Genomic DNA, 13,650 nt, shown 5'->3' with positions numbered 1-13,650 from the left:
GCAAATAGTGGCATCTTGATGCCTATTCTTTTATAAACTAAGGTAACTAAAGTTCGTTTTTGTATTATGCAATTCTGCAGTCCAGGGACAGGATCAGCAAGTCATTTGGTTCCTTTTCTTCTATAATCTATAATCAAGGTGTGTAGTGAGAGAGGGGTGAGAAAAAAATGATGATTCTTACCAATTAACCCAAAACATAACACAGAATATGGAATGTCTTTATTTCTTTCAGTCCTCCCCATCCAAAATGAGGGTAGATCTGTTTTGTACTGTTTTATTTGGAGAACACTAGATTCTTTTCATAGGAAAGCTGGTTTATAAATGAAAATACTATTGCATTTAGTAGATGTTGAGTGTCTGCTAGATGCAGAATGCTAGGTTAGACTGTGATGTGATGGGGAATGAAAACTCTTTGTGGAAAATAACTACCTCCCTAGCTACTGCCCTACCACCTTTTTCTTCAGAAGATCTTTAATATACTATCTCTACATCTCACTGACATTCACTCCTTAGACTACAACCATTTGGTTTCTACCTCCATCATCCATTAATAATTCATGTCAAATTCAATAGCTGCTTTTGTAGCATCTTATTAAGGATTTGGTAGTAGTGACTATGCACTTGATTTATTCTCCTTCTTTGGCATTTGTGGTATCGGGTTCTTCCTTCTGATTTCTCTTTGGCTCCTCTCTTTACCTAGCTCTTCAGTGTTCTTGGCCATGCTTCCATGCTCTTCTTCTTCCCTTTCTTCTATGCATTCTGGTGATTCTTATTCATGTTTACAGCTTAATTCCAAAATACTGCATAATTCTTTATTTCTAGCTGTCTTCTGGATATCTCCACTGAATGCCCAACTAGAAATCACCATTTCCCCCACAAAACCTGTCCCTTTTACTGTATTTTTAAACTCTGGTAACTGTATCACTGTTCACTTAATCATGCATGCTAGAAACCTTAGAGGTATCCCAACCATGCCAATCAGTCAGCAATTGGCAACCTGTTGACTCTACAATTAAGGTGTTTGGAATTCTTCCCTTCCTCATCATTCCTCCTGCCATTGCTTTGATCAAGTCTTTATCACTTCCTACCTGAACTGTGGTTGCAAAAGCCTCCTAATCATCCCCCACCGCTCTACCCTCTCTACACACCACATCATCTTCCACTCCCTTGTTAACCACCCCACCCAGCATTGCTCACCAGTTAGGTATAGCAACATTAAGAATGGCCACTGTTTGCCCATATAATCCAAATGTCACATTTCTGGGTCCTCCTTCCATTTAATATTTACGTAGAAATATCTCAAGCACTCTTCTCATCACCCCATTTATTTCTTTGATGGTGGTAGTGGGAAGTTTCTCCTGGCCACTTCTTGCTCTGATTTCCTTTTGAATTTGCAATTTTATTCCTGTCATTTGACTTTTATTTCTTTACTAAATGAGGATCATTGCCCCTCTCCCATTCTTTTGCAAAAGCAAAACTTCTATTTATCCCTAGACTCTGTCACTTCTTCTCCCTAGGACTGCCTCTGAAACTCAGAATTTTTCTTGCTACATAGAGTAGAGAATTTGAGGTCTTTACTCTTTACTGGATTCCTTTGAATACATAAATATAAAAACTCATTACCATGATCTGCTAAGCAAAGGGTTCTCTGATCTGGATACCCTCTCTGGAGGACTGATGAATAGGTGGGTACTTGAAGAAATCAGTTTCCTGGGACCTACCGTCCCAGTAAGTGGAAGGGAACAGTATATAGAAGTGTATTCCCATTGATCAGACTTCTCCAGACTGGAAACTGATACATTTAGGTTTTGTTTTATTTTTTTTCCCTCTAGTTTAGCATACGGTGCCTAATGCAGTGCCCAACAATACACTAGAAATTAGATTTTTTTTTTTAAGCTCTGTATTGGAATGTAATTGCTTTACACTCTTGTACCAGCTTTTGAGGTACACCAAAGTGAATCAGCTGTATTTATACATATATCCCCATATCCCCTCCCTCCCGCTCCTGTCCTGGCCCATCATCAAGCTGATCTCCCTTTCTTATACAGCAACTTCCCACTAGCTAACTATTTTACACTTGATAGTGTATATATTTCTATGCTACTCTCTCACTTCATCCCAGCTTCCCCTTCGCCTCCCGACCCCCAACCCTGTGTCCTCCAGTCCATTCTCTGCTTCTGCATTCTTATTCGTGCTCGGCCACTGGGTTCATCAGTACCATTTTTTTTTTTAAGATTCCGAATATATGAGTTGGCATACAGTATTTGTTTTTCTCTTTCTGGCTTACTTCACTCTGTATGACAGACTCTAGGTCTATCCACCTATAGCTTCATTTCATTCCTTTTTATGGCTGAGTAATATTCCATTGTATATATGTGCCACATCTTCTTTATCCATTCATCTGTTGATGGGCATTTAGGTTGCTTCCATGTCCTGGCTATTGTAAATAGTGCTGCAATGAACATTATGGTACATGTTTCTTTTTGGATTATGGTTTTTTCTGGGGTCCAGTAGTGGGATTACTGGATCATATGGTAGTTCTATTTTTAATTTTTTAAGGAACCTCCAAACTGTTTTCCATAGTGGCTGTACCAATTTACATTCCCACCAACAGTGCAGAAAAATTCCCTTTTCTCCACAGCCTCTCCAGCATTTATTGTTTTTAGATTTTTTGATGATGGCCATTCTGACCAGTGTGAGGTGATCCCTCATTGTGGCTTTGACTTGCATTTCTCTAGTGAGTAGTGAGGTTGAGCATCTTTTCATGTGTTTGTTGGCCATCTGTATGCCTTCTTTGGAGAAATGTCTATTTAGGTCTTCAGTCCATTTGTGGATTGGGTTATTTGCTTTTTTGGTATTAAGCTGCATGAGCTGCTTGTATATCTTGGAGATTAATCCTTTGTCCGTTGCTTCATTGGCAAGTATTTTCTCCCATTCTGAAGGTTGTCTTCTTGTCTTGTTTATGGTTTCTTTCACTGTACAAAAGCTTTTAAGTTTCATGAGGTCCCATTTGTTTATTCTTGATTTTATATCCATGATTCTAGGAGGTGGGTCAAAAAGGATCTTGCTTTGATGGATGTCATAGAGAGTTCTGAGTATGTTTTCCTCTAAAAGTTTTATAGTGTTTGGCCTTCCATGTAGGTCTTTAATCCATTTTGAGTTTATTTTTGTGTATGGTGTTAGGGAGTGTTCTAATCTCATTCTTTTACATGTTGCTGTCCAATTTTCCCAGCACCACTTATTGAAGAGGCTGTCTTTTTTTCCATTGTATAGTCTTGCCTCCTTTGTCAAAGATAAGGTGCCCATATGTGCTTGGGTTTACCTCTGAGTTCTCTATTCTGTTTCATTGATCTATATTTCTATTTTTGGGCCAGTACCATACTGTCTTGATCACTGTAGCCTTGTAGTATAGTTTGAAGTCAGGAAGCCTGATTCCACCAACTCCATCTTTCCTTCTCAAGATTGCTTTGGCTATTCGGGGCCTTTTGCATTTCCATACAAATCGTAAGATTTCTTGGTCTAGTTCTGTGAAAAATGCTGTTGGTAATTTGATAGGGATTGTGTTGAATCTGTAAATTGCTTTGGGTAGTACAGTCATTTTCACAATGTTGATTCTTCTGATCCAAGAACATGGTATGTCTCTCCATATGTTTGTGTCCTCTTTGATTTCTTTCATCAGTGTCTTATAGTTTTCTGCATACAGATTTTTGCCTCCTTAGGCAGGTTTATTCCCAGGTATTTTATTCTTTTTGTTGCAATCGTAAATGGGAGAGTTTCCTTAATTTCTCTTACTGCTTTTTCGTTGTTAGTGTACAGGAATGCAAGAGATTTCTGTGCATTAATTTTGAATCCTGCTACTTTACTAAATTCATCGATTAGTACTAGCAGCTTTCTGGTGGAGTCTTTATGGTTTTCTATGTATAATATCATGTCATCTGCAAAAAGTGACAATTTTACTTCTTTTCCAATTTGGATTCCTTTTATTTCATTTTCTTCTCTGATTGCTGTGGCTAAAAATTCCAAAACTATGTTGAATAATAATGGTGAGAGTGGACACCCTTGTCTTGTTCCTGTTCTTAGAGGGAATTCTTTCAGTTTTTCACCATTTAGAACAATGTTGGTTTTGGTTTCTCACATATGACTTTTATTATGTTGAGGTAATTTCCTTCTGTGCCCATTTTCTGGAGAGTTTTTATCTTAAATGGATGTTGAATTTTGTCAAAAGCTTTTTACGCATCTATTGAAATTATCATATGGTTTTTATCCTTCAGTTTGTTGATATGATGTATCACATTCATTGACTTGCGTATATTGAAGAATTCTTGCATCCCAGGGATAAACCCCACTTGATCATGGTGTATGATCTTTTTAATGTGCTGTTGGGTTCTGTTAGCTAGTATTTTGTTGAGGATTTTTGCATCTATATTCATCAGTGATATTGGCCTGTAAGTTTCTTCTTTTGTGACATCTTTGCCTGATTTTGGTATCAGGGTGATGGTGGCCTCATAGAATGAGTTTGGGAGTGTTCCTCCTTCTGCTATATTTTGGAAGAGTTTGAGAAGGATAAGTGTTAGCTCTTCTCTAAATGTTTGATAGAGTTTGCCTGTGAAGCCATCTGGCCCTGGGCTTTTGTTTGTTGGGAGGTTTTTAATCACAGCCTCAATTTCCATACTTGTGATTGGTCTGTTCATATTTTCTATTTCTTCCTGGTTCAGTCTTAGGTTTTGTTTTAAATAACATTTTCTCTGGGTCCATTTTGTATGTTAAGTATATATGTGTGACCAAATTGAAAAGAAAAAAATTGTAGGGAAGTATAGAAAATAATGCCCAAGTATTTTGGGGCATTTTTTTTTATAAAAGCACTTTAAAATATGTTAATTGATAATGTCAGTGACTTAATGCTGTTATCACAAAGAAAAAAATTTAATATGTGTAATATAAAATAAAATACAGCAAACCTAATTTTATTTAAAATTTCAGTTAATGTTTTAAAATGAGTTGATTTTTAGAGTTCCACTCAGGAAATAGCATAAATAAAACAAATAATATGTATTATTGAAAAATAAGCATAGATATTTTGTTGTGAAAAAAGTACAATGCATGAATTTTTAGTATGCTAATATTAGAGTAAGAATATTTTTAAAAGTCATTTTGACTTTTTAACAGAAATGGTAATTGTTTTGTCATTCCTCTAATTAAGTCCTTGTTAAAATACACAGATTAGTTCCTCTTTTTTGCACTGAACCCTAACTAGTAGAGCAAAAATAAGGAAATCATGAGTACCGTGTATGTGAATGAAAATGGCACTAGTAATGTTGCTGTTTGTAAGGACTTAATTAGGGGACCTTGCTTGCCAGCAGAGTGAAAGCCAGCAGCAGCAGCAGAAGGATGGCCTCCTCATCACTTCTGTCCTTCCAATATACAACCAGTGCGTTGAATTAGAACCAGCCTCTAGCTGCAAGGGAGTCTGAGAAATGAAGACTTTAGCTTTCTATCCTCTGCTGTGTGCCACCTGACCGTATCCAACCATCATCTTCTTCCTTAGAATCACCTGATTCACTCCTTTCCTTCTTCATCTTTAGCATTGTGAGACCACACTTCTCCTACTCCCCCTTCCTGCTAAATGCCTTTTCATACCCACATGTTCCCTTTTTTTTTCTTCCCTTTCTCACTTGACAATCCTGCAAGGGTCAGGAAATCTATCACTTTCACAGTGAAAACTTCCCTGAATTCTTTCTTCAGTAGACTTAACTGTTCCTTTTTCTGGGCTTCTGCAACATTTCATACAATCAGTGCTATAGTATATATAATTTAATGTAGTTTTAATATACTTATATGTAAAATAATTATATAAATTATATATTTTAAAATATATAATACTATTCAAACAACAAATAATATAATTTGTTGTTTTTCTTACTACCAGACTGTGGACCTTTTAAGGGCAGATACTATGTCTTATTCTGCTTTTCTCAATATCTAGTCCAGTGCCTGGCTCAGAGCGAATGTGTGTCAATGGAGTGAATAACAAATGATTACGATGACATAGTCCTTAACCTCTGCAGCTTTTGTAAATGGGGAGAAATATACGTACAAGATGGACAAAATTATGTTAAGAAGTCTTCATTATATTCACGGCCTCTATTATCTCTGTAGTCCTCTATGAAATTAGAAGAAACTGGTTTAATAATAGGCTTCCCTAGATTTGATGCAGGAAGCACTTCCTTATGCAAGACGAGAGACTCTAGCTATTAGTCATTGTGCTTGGTTTCCAGTATAATTGTAATCTTACCTGAGAAGAGGGACGTGTAAGGATCCACCTTCTCAACCTACCTCCAGCCCAGTAATTTGAGAGAAAATACAGTGTTTGAGAAAGCAAAAAATCCCCCACGTTAATATCTTTTGGACAAGGAAAGAAAGCTAAACTTCATAGGTTATTAATATACCTAGAGCTTGTTTTCTGTCCAAACCCAATATCTATGAAGATGGGAAAAGAGGAGAGGGATGGCAAGGGTGAGAACAGAAACTCAATTGGCAAGAATTCATGGAATCCGAAGTCAGGAGGGCCAAGAAAACCAGGGCTTCTACACCTGAACCTCACATGTAGATTGGGAGAAAAATCCTAACATTTTTTCTTCTTGTTGATGAAATAAAATTCATATTTTGTGGCAAGACAAAAATTTAAACATAAAAATTTTCTTTGCTGTTTGGGCCTCCTTCCTTCCCTTTAGTGTGTTTTGTGCATCTGCATTAACCAGACCTCCTTAGGAAATAACATTCCTTCTTAATCTTGTAAAGAGTTAGCATGACCCACTACTTGCTTTGTGTGTAGTTCTGCATTATGTAAACTGTCAATAGTCATTTGACATATAACCCTTTGTCTTGAAAACTTATATAACTGTGCTTTGATCTCTAATGGGCAGAACAGTCTTCAGAGCTTTCTGAAAGACCATCTCCCTGGTTATAATCCTCAGTTTGGCTCAAATAAGATGTTCCATTTCTTTTTTAGGTTGACTATTGATTAATTTTTTGTTGACATTATATTGACCTCAGAAAATTTTCAGACAGCTCTTGTGCTTAAGAACTGGTCCAGTAATGCTGATTTCTCTGAAATGAAAAGAACAAAAGGCCAGTAAATCTTATGGAGTGGACATTTTAACTTTTAGTTAATTATCTAAATAATTTGGTGGAGGCTGTAGTAATTATAGGTCTACCCCCAGTAGTTATTCAATTTTTTTGTATATCTATACAAGAAACTACTAAAATATAACATTTTATATTCCTGTGTTATATGTAAAATCTTCTGCTTCCATGGCTCCAATTGCTTTTCTCCCGCCGCCACCCCCATGTGTTGCTTCTGAGTTATGCAGGGTCAGCCCTTACTCCCACTGGAAATGAACTCACTGCATTTAAAGTGCTGTATTTCAGAGCAAACAGCAAAAAAGTACTAGGCTCTTTTCCTAAGCTATACTTACAAGGAGAGGGATTTGGGGGTCCTCATTTTTCATCTGCCAAATGGAAAACTTTCTTTCTCTATACATCTTCCACCCAGGAATTGCTGATCTGAAGATTAGTGAATTTAGTGCTTGGTTGTCATAATAAAGTAGTTCCCAGCAGAGGTCTATTGATATTGGGACAAGGACAGACCAGGATTACCTGAGTACTTTTACATAAGTTGCTATTCTGAACTTCAGCTTTTGGTAATAAAATAGATACTGAGAATTTAGAGTGTGATTTTAAGAAATGACTGAATAATTCTACACATGACATCAAAGAAAAAGCTTGCTTGTCTAGTCTTAAATTCAAGAGTGAAGGATTTCTTTGAATTAATATATATATTTTACTCTGTCCACAAACGAATATTGTAATAAGTGAATTTTTCTCAACCATGGCTTTTAAAATTTATTTTTAATTTTCTCAACTATTCATTTTGAAATACTTTCAGACTTACGAGAAAGTTGAAAAAAAGAAAAACAGTATGAAGAATTCACATATATTCCTCACCCAGCTTCTATAAATATTAACATCTTGTGTAACCACAGTACCATTTTCAAAACAAATTAGCTTGACAGAGTACTACTAAGTAATCTGCAGACCTTATTCAAATTTTATCATGTCCTACTACTTTTTCTGCTCAGGATCTAATCTCAGATCTTAGATTGCATTTAGTTTTCATGTTTTGTTAGTCTTTAATCTGGGCTGGTCCTCAGTTTTTCTTTGTCTTTCATGACAATGAAACTAGTTTTTCTTTGTCTTTCTGTTACGGAGTCCAAGCTCACTCTGCTCACCACACAACAGGCCAATGAATTGGAGATGAGGTGTTGAGGCAAGGAATACGACTTTATTTGGAAAGCTGGCAGACCAAGAAGATGGCAGACTCATGTCTGTCAAAAAAGACCATCTTGCCTGAGTTAAAATTCAGGCTTCTTTTATACTAAAAAGGGAAGGCGGTGTTGTTGGTTATTGCAGACTTCCTGGTGCTAGAAGCCTTTGTTCTTGCAGCTGACCACATAAGTCAGGTCACAATGTTCTGTAAACCTCCAACAAGGCAAAGGTTATTCTTTATTCTGCAACTTTAATGAGTGGAAAAGTGTTATACCTTTAAAGGTCAGAGGTTTGAGAATGGGCTATCCTGTATATTTCAGACTAGAAAGCAACATTCTAAACTTGTAGCAAAAGCAACAGCATACAAAGGTTAATGTAAAACAAACAGATCTAACATGGAGTCTGATTTAGCTCCTCCCTGTAACATTTCTTTGACTCTTCAAAGAGTACTGGCCAGTTATTTTGTAAAATGTTGTTCATTTAGGTTTGTCTGGTATTTCCTCATGATTATATTGTTATGAATTTTTGGCAAGAATGTCACGGAAGTGACATTGTGCCCTGCTCAGTACATTCTGTCAGGAGTAATGTAGATGATGTGTTCTGTCCCTGGTGATGCTAACCTTGATCACTTAGTTAAGGTGGCATCTGCCAGGCTTCACCACTGTCAAGTTACAGTTCTTCCCTTTGAAATTAATTAGCATCTAAGAGGGGATACTTTGAAACTACATAAATATTCTGCTTTTCATCATACTTTTGCCCACTCATTTTAGCACTCCTTAATTGTCTTTGCCTGAAATAATTATTACTGATATGTTTGCCAAATGCTGATTTTCTGTTGTCATCATTCCTTCTACATATATTAATTGGATAATATTGTAAGAGATAGTTTATTTATTCATTTATTTACTCTTAAAATTATCAATTTGGCTTGACTTTCTGAGACCATCACTTAGGAATGGTTTGTGAATGAGAATTAATAAGACGACCTTTGGGTACTGCACTCTCCATCCCTCCCACTCCCCTTCCCCACACACACCAAGAACTGCTTCCTTCTGTGATATCTGTGGAGCTGATTTTTTTTTTTTTTAAATTGAGGCTGATCTGGAAAAGAACTTGTGTGGTTTTGTAGAGAGGACCATAGAGAAGATTCATCTCTCACTATCAGTCTGTTTGCATCCATGGATCTGCACTGGGGCTGAACATCTTTCCAAGAAAAAGACTTTAAACTCTGTGAAGGCACAATATGTGTGATGGATGTGGTCCTCATGGAGGCCAGAGTTTTGGAAGGAACAATGTGGGGCATGAGAGCAATGGGAGCTCCTTATAAGAGAAGAAGGAGCCTGATCTGGTAAGAGCACTAGCTTCAGAGGAGTTGTAGGTTTTAGATCACTGACATAGAACTTACCTCTGATGTGGGACACAGACCTCTGGCAGTAGTGACCCTTGGTAAAAGTTGCTTAGTGTATTAATGAAAAGAACTGTGTGTATGGGAGGGATAAATTAGGACTTTGGGATTAAAATATACATACTTTTATATATAAAATAGATAACTAACAAGGACTACTATAAAGCACAGGAAACTACACTCATTATCTTGTAATAATCTATAATGGAAAAGAATCTAAAAAAGAATATATATCTAAAAAAGAATATATATATATGAAACAGAATCACATTGCTGTACACCTGAAACTAACACAACATTGTAAATCAGCTATATTTCAATTGAAAAAAAAAAGGTTGTTGAGAACTGGAATAACAGGCACTCAGTCTTTACTGGCAACAGTGTAATATTTTGTTACATGAAGAAAACCTCTCAAATGTAGTATGTTAACATTTGCATAAAAAGAGTGTGAAAAGAATAGATGTACATTTTTGCTTGTTACAGGAGAGCAATAAGTGGCTGGAGGACAGGGTTGAACAGGTTTTTCAGGGTTTACCCTCTTGAGCCATGTGACCCTATGAACTACTTTTTTAAAACTATAAAATTTAAATTTAAAAAGCAAAAGAAGTAGGAGGAGCAGCAGCATTTATTAGCCAAGGTGGAAGCAGCAGTGACTCCCCACCGCTTCATGGATAGGAGGACCCAGGTGTTAAGCACACATCCCATCCGGGGGCCACAGCAGTGACAGCTGGGTCAGCAAGGCCTGGCCTAGACCCTAGGAATCAAAGACAACATGTTGAAAACATCTCATTTCTTAAATGCTCTCAGGAATTGGTATGGGGTTTTAAAATGGCTCTAAGCTTGACGGGAAGGAATGGGTAGGTGGTGATATTTCATACTCCCTTTCCACCCAGATGCTTGAGTTAACGAATCATTTTCCTGTCTCAACCTCTTTTGATATTAGGATTTCTTTTGCTTCAGTTGTCAAGTTCTCTTACCAAACAGAACTCATTGTTCACAGATCAGTGAAGAGCTATTCTCTGCTTGTAACCGTGGAAATGAGGGGAGGGAGTATTTTGTAAATGACACAACAGAGTGTAAAGCTATGAAATAAGAAAGGGAGCCTCAGACAGAATACAACAATCATCTGAGAATCTGGGAATTAATAAAAGCCACATGTAGAGAGATGTTTTCACTATTTTCTATTTTTCTTTCCGGTTTTCATGCTTTTGATTTCCCCAATTTAGCCAGAAAGTGTTTGTGGCCTTGGAAAAGCATAGTGGCTGGGTTTCCTATAAGCCTTTCAGTTTTTAGAAAACAGGCAAACAAAACCAGATTTTGTCATACTAGTACCTCAAAGCCTAGCACCTGTCTCCTTTTTCCACTAAAAAACTTTTAAAGATATATACACACATATGTGTATGTATGTTTGATTGGATGGATGGATGGATAGACAGACCTACATAATAGATATCATAGAATATTAACTGCTAGGAATCTATATGTCATAGGTCAATGACTTCATTTCACAGATTAGAAGATGGAAGCTTAAAATGAGAAATAAAATGACCAGTTGTAATTCAAGCTTGTATCTTCTGGCTCCCTCACTGGTGAAGCACTCTTAAAAGGAGGGGTTTTCTGGTGGAGTTAGCAAATACTTTGATTTCTTGATGGTTTCAGATAAGTCCCAATACCTGGTATTCCTTTGGCAGACACACGGGAACAGAGTGGTACAGTAGTTGCTATGTTATCTCCAGAAGCATATGAAAAAAAGGAGCTGATTTGGATATTCAGCCATTCATCCTTTTATTACATACCTCCTCATGCAGGACTGTGTTAGGTTCTGGAAGGAATAAAAGAAGAATAAAATTAGTGGTATATAAAGATATTCAAAAGGATATTTATAGTAAAATCCCAGAGAGAAAGAGGGAGACAAGGAGTAAGCGAGCTCTGAGTATACACCGAAATGTTAACCATTGTCATTTTTAAGAGGGGGAATTAAAGGCTACTCTCTCCCACCTTCTTCTCTTTTCTTTTCTTAAATGTTTACATTCTGCATAATAAACATGCATTGCTTTTGGAATAAGGGAAAAAAGTTATTTTTAATTTAAAAATTGACTAAGACACACTGTGTGGGTTCCTCAGAGAGCCAAGTGGGCTGTGGTTGAAGTGTGCTCCGTGGTCTCTTGCCTCCCCCAAAGCTCTGGCTTCTGGGAAGCCCTGGTTGGGTGGGAGCATGGACAAGGAGGGGATTCTTCCTGTATTCCCATGGCCCTGTCTTCCTCCATCTACCACCTCTTGGGCAGCAAGTGTTTTGCGTTAATTCTCACGGCACGTAACTCTCCTGATCGTTATACTCGTCCCTGCTACGTAAGGGCCAAACTGCTGCCACCGGCTTAGCATGGAACAACAGAGACACACCTTTTGGTTTCCTAAAAAAGGAATAAGAAGTAAATGAAAGAATCAAAAACATTCAAATAATCTTTTCCTAACTTAGTGTAAAAGATGAATTTTTTTTTTTTTGAGGGAAGGTCAGCTGTGTGAAATCCCGTACAAGTATTTCAGTTTAATGAGGCAGTTGTTCACTGTTCACAGGGAAAAACGAAGTGCTCGAAACAATGGGAAACTTTCAAGTATACTTTATGTTATCTTGTTCTTTGACATTATAGTGTTATTGAAAATACTGTGTACAGAGTGAAAGTCTTTTTATTTGGAAAAATTAAAACTGGTGTATGTTTTGCTGTCCTCGGTTACTACAGATCATTTACTAGTAGTGCCCTTAGTCTTCTGCAGTCTCTCCATGATTACGAAATCGGCAGGAATAGCCAGCAAGTCTTTGGGAACAGAGAGGTACATCAGTTGTTATACCATCTCCAGCATCACATGAGAGAAAAGAGCTAGTTGCTACTTTCCATCATCCATCAGTTTACTGAACCTACCCTGTAAGGACTGTGTTAGATACTGTGAGTAAAAGAGTTAATTATGTGCAGAAATAGAAATGATGAAATAATTCTTTTTCCTTAAGGTTCCATATATTTCTGTGTAGTTTTGCTTTTGGCCTCTGAAAGTTCTCATTTATTTATCTCAAATATTTATAGAGTGCTAAGATAGGATGCAGAAACAATTGGGCTAGTAAACTATTTTCCTTATTCTTTAGTGCATTTTGCAAAAAAGGCAAAACAACAACAACAAAAACCCCAGCAACTTTCTCTCATCCCTCCTGCATACAGATTTAATTACATGATAATCAGGAAAGCAATCTGATTAATAAAGTTTCTTCCAGTTCTAATTGCCTTGATGCCATCATTTGAGCCACTGCACTGACTTAAAGCAAGACATCTTTTTTTAGCTGAATGATTTAATAAATTCCATGATTTAAGCCAGTTTGAGTTTGATTTTATAATAGTGTGTGTGTGTTTGTGTGTGTGTAAAAATCAGGATCCTGGCAGGACACGAATGGCACACTTAAACCAGATAATTGAGGAGAGTTTAATGAAGGACCATTTACACAGGTGTGAGTGGGGTTAAGGGAAACCAACAAGAACTAGCAATAGCAGGGAACCGTTTCATCCCTAGGCCTGAAATGACAAGAGGAGGGGCTGGTTTCCCAGAATCCAGAACTTGGGAAGGGCCATAGCTGTTGTTAGAGAAGGCTGCCTAACAGGAGCTGTGGCCTTTATGAGGAAGCAGCCTTGCAGGAAAGGAACCCAAGGAATAAATACTCTAACTTCTCTTTCCTCCCACTCTCAATGGAGAACATTCATCATCCTGTGACTCTAACATATTTTTTACAAAGTACTTTGAGATTCTAGAGACAGTTCATAAACAAAGAATGATCATTATGGTCAACAAAACGTGTAATTCAGTCCCCTTTGTTGAGCGTTCATTGTCATGAATTTGTCATTGCATTTGAATTCACTGTCATTGCATTTGAAATAGTG

General features: G+C 37.1%; 1 long non-coding RNA gene across 1 annotated transcript in view; it reads left to right on the top strand.

Moving 5' to 3' along the window:
- Window positions 1–13,650, top strand: part of LOC130855181 (uncharacterized) — a 77,480-nt gene that overhangs the window by 2,021 nt on the left and 61,809 nt on the right. The gene's annotated exons all lie outside the window — the stretch shown is intronic.

This window comes from Hippopotamus amphibius, chromosome 6, assembly GCF_030028045.1.
Source record: "Hippopotamus amphibius kiboko isolate mHipAmp2 chromosome 6, mHipAmp2.hap2, whole genome shotgun sequence".
NCBI classification, from domain to species: domain Eukaryota; kingdom Metazoa; phylum Chordata; class Mammalia; order Artiodactyla; family Hippopotamidae; genus Hippopotamus; species Hippopotamus amphibius.
This window is presented reverse-complemented; position numbering and strand designations above follow the sequence as displayed.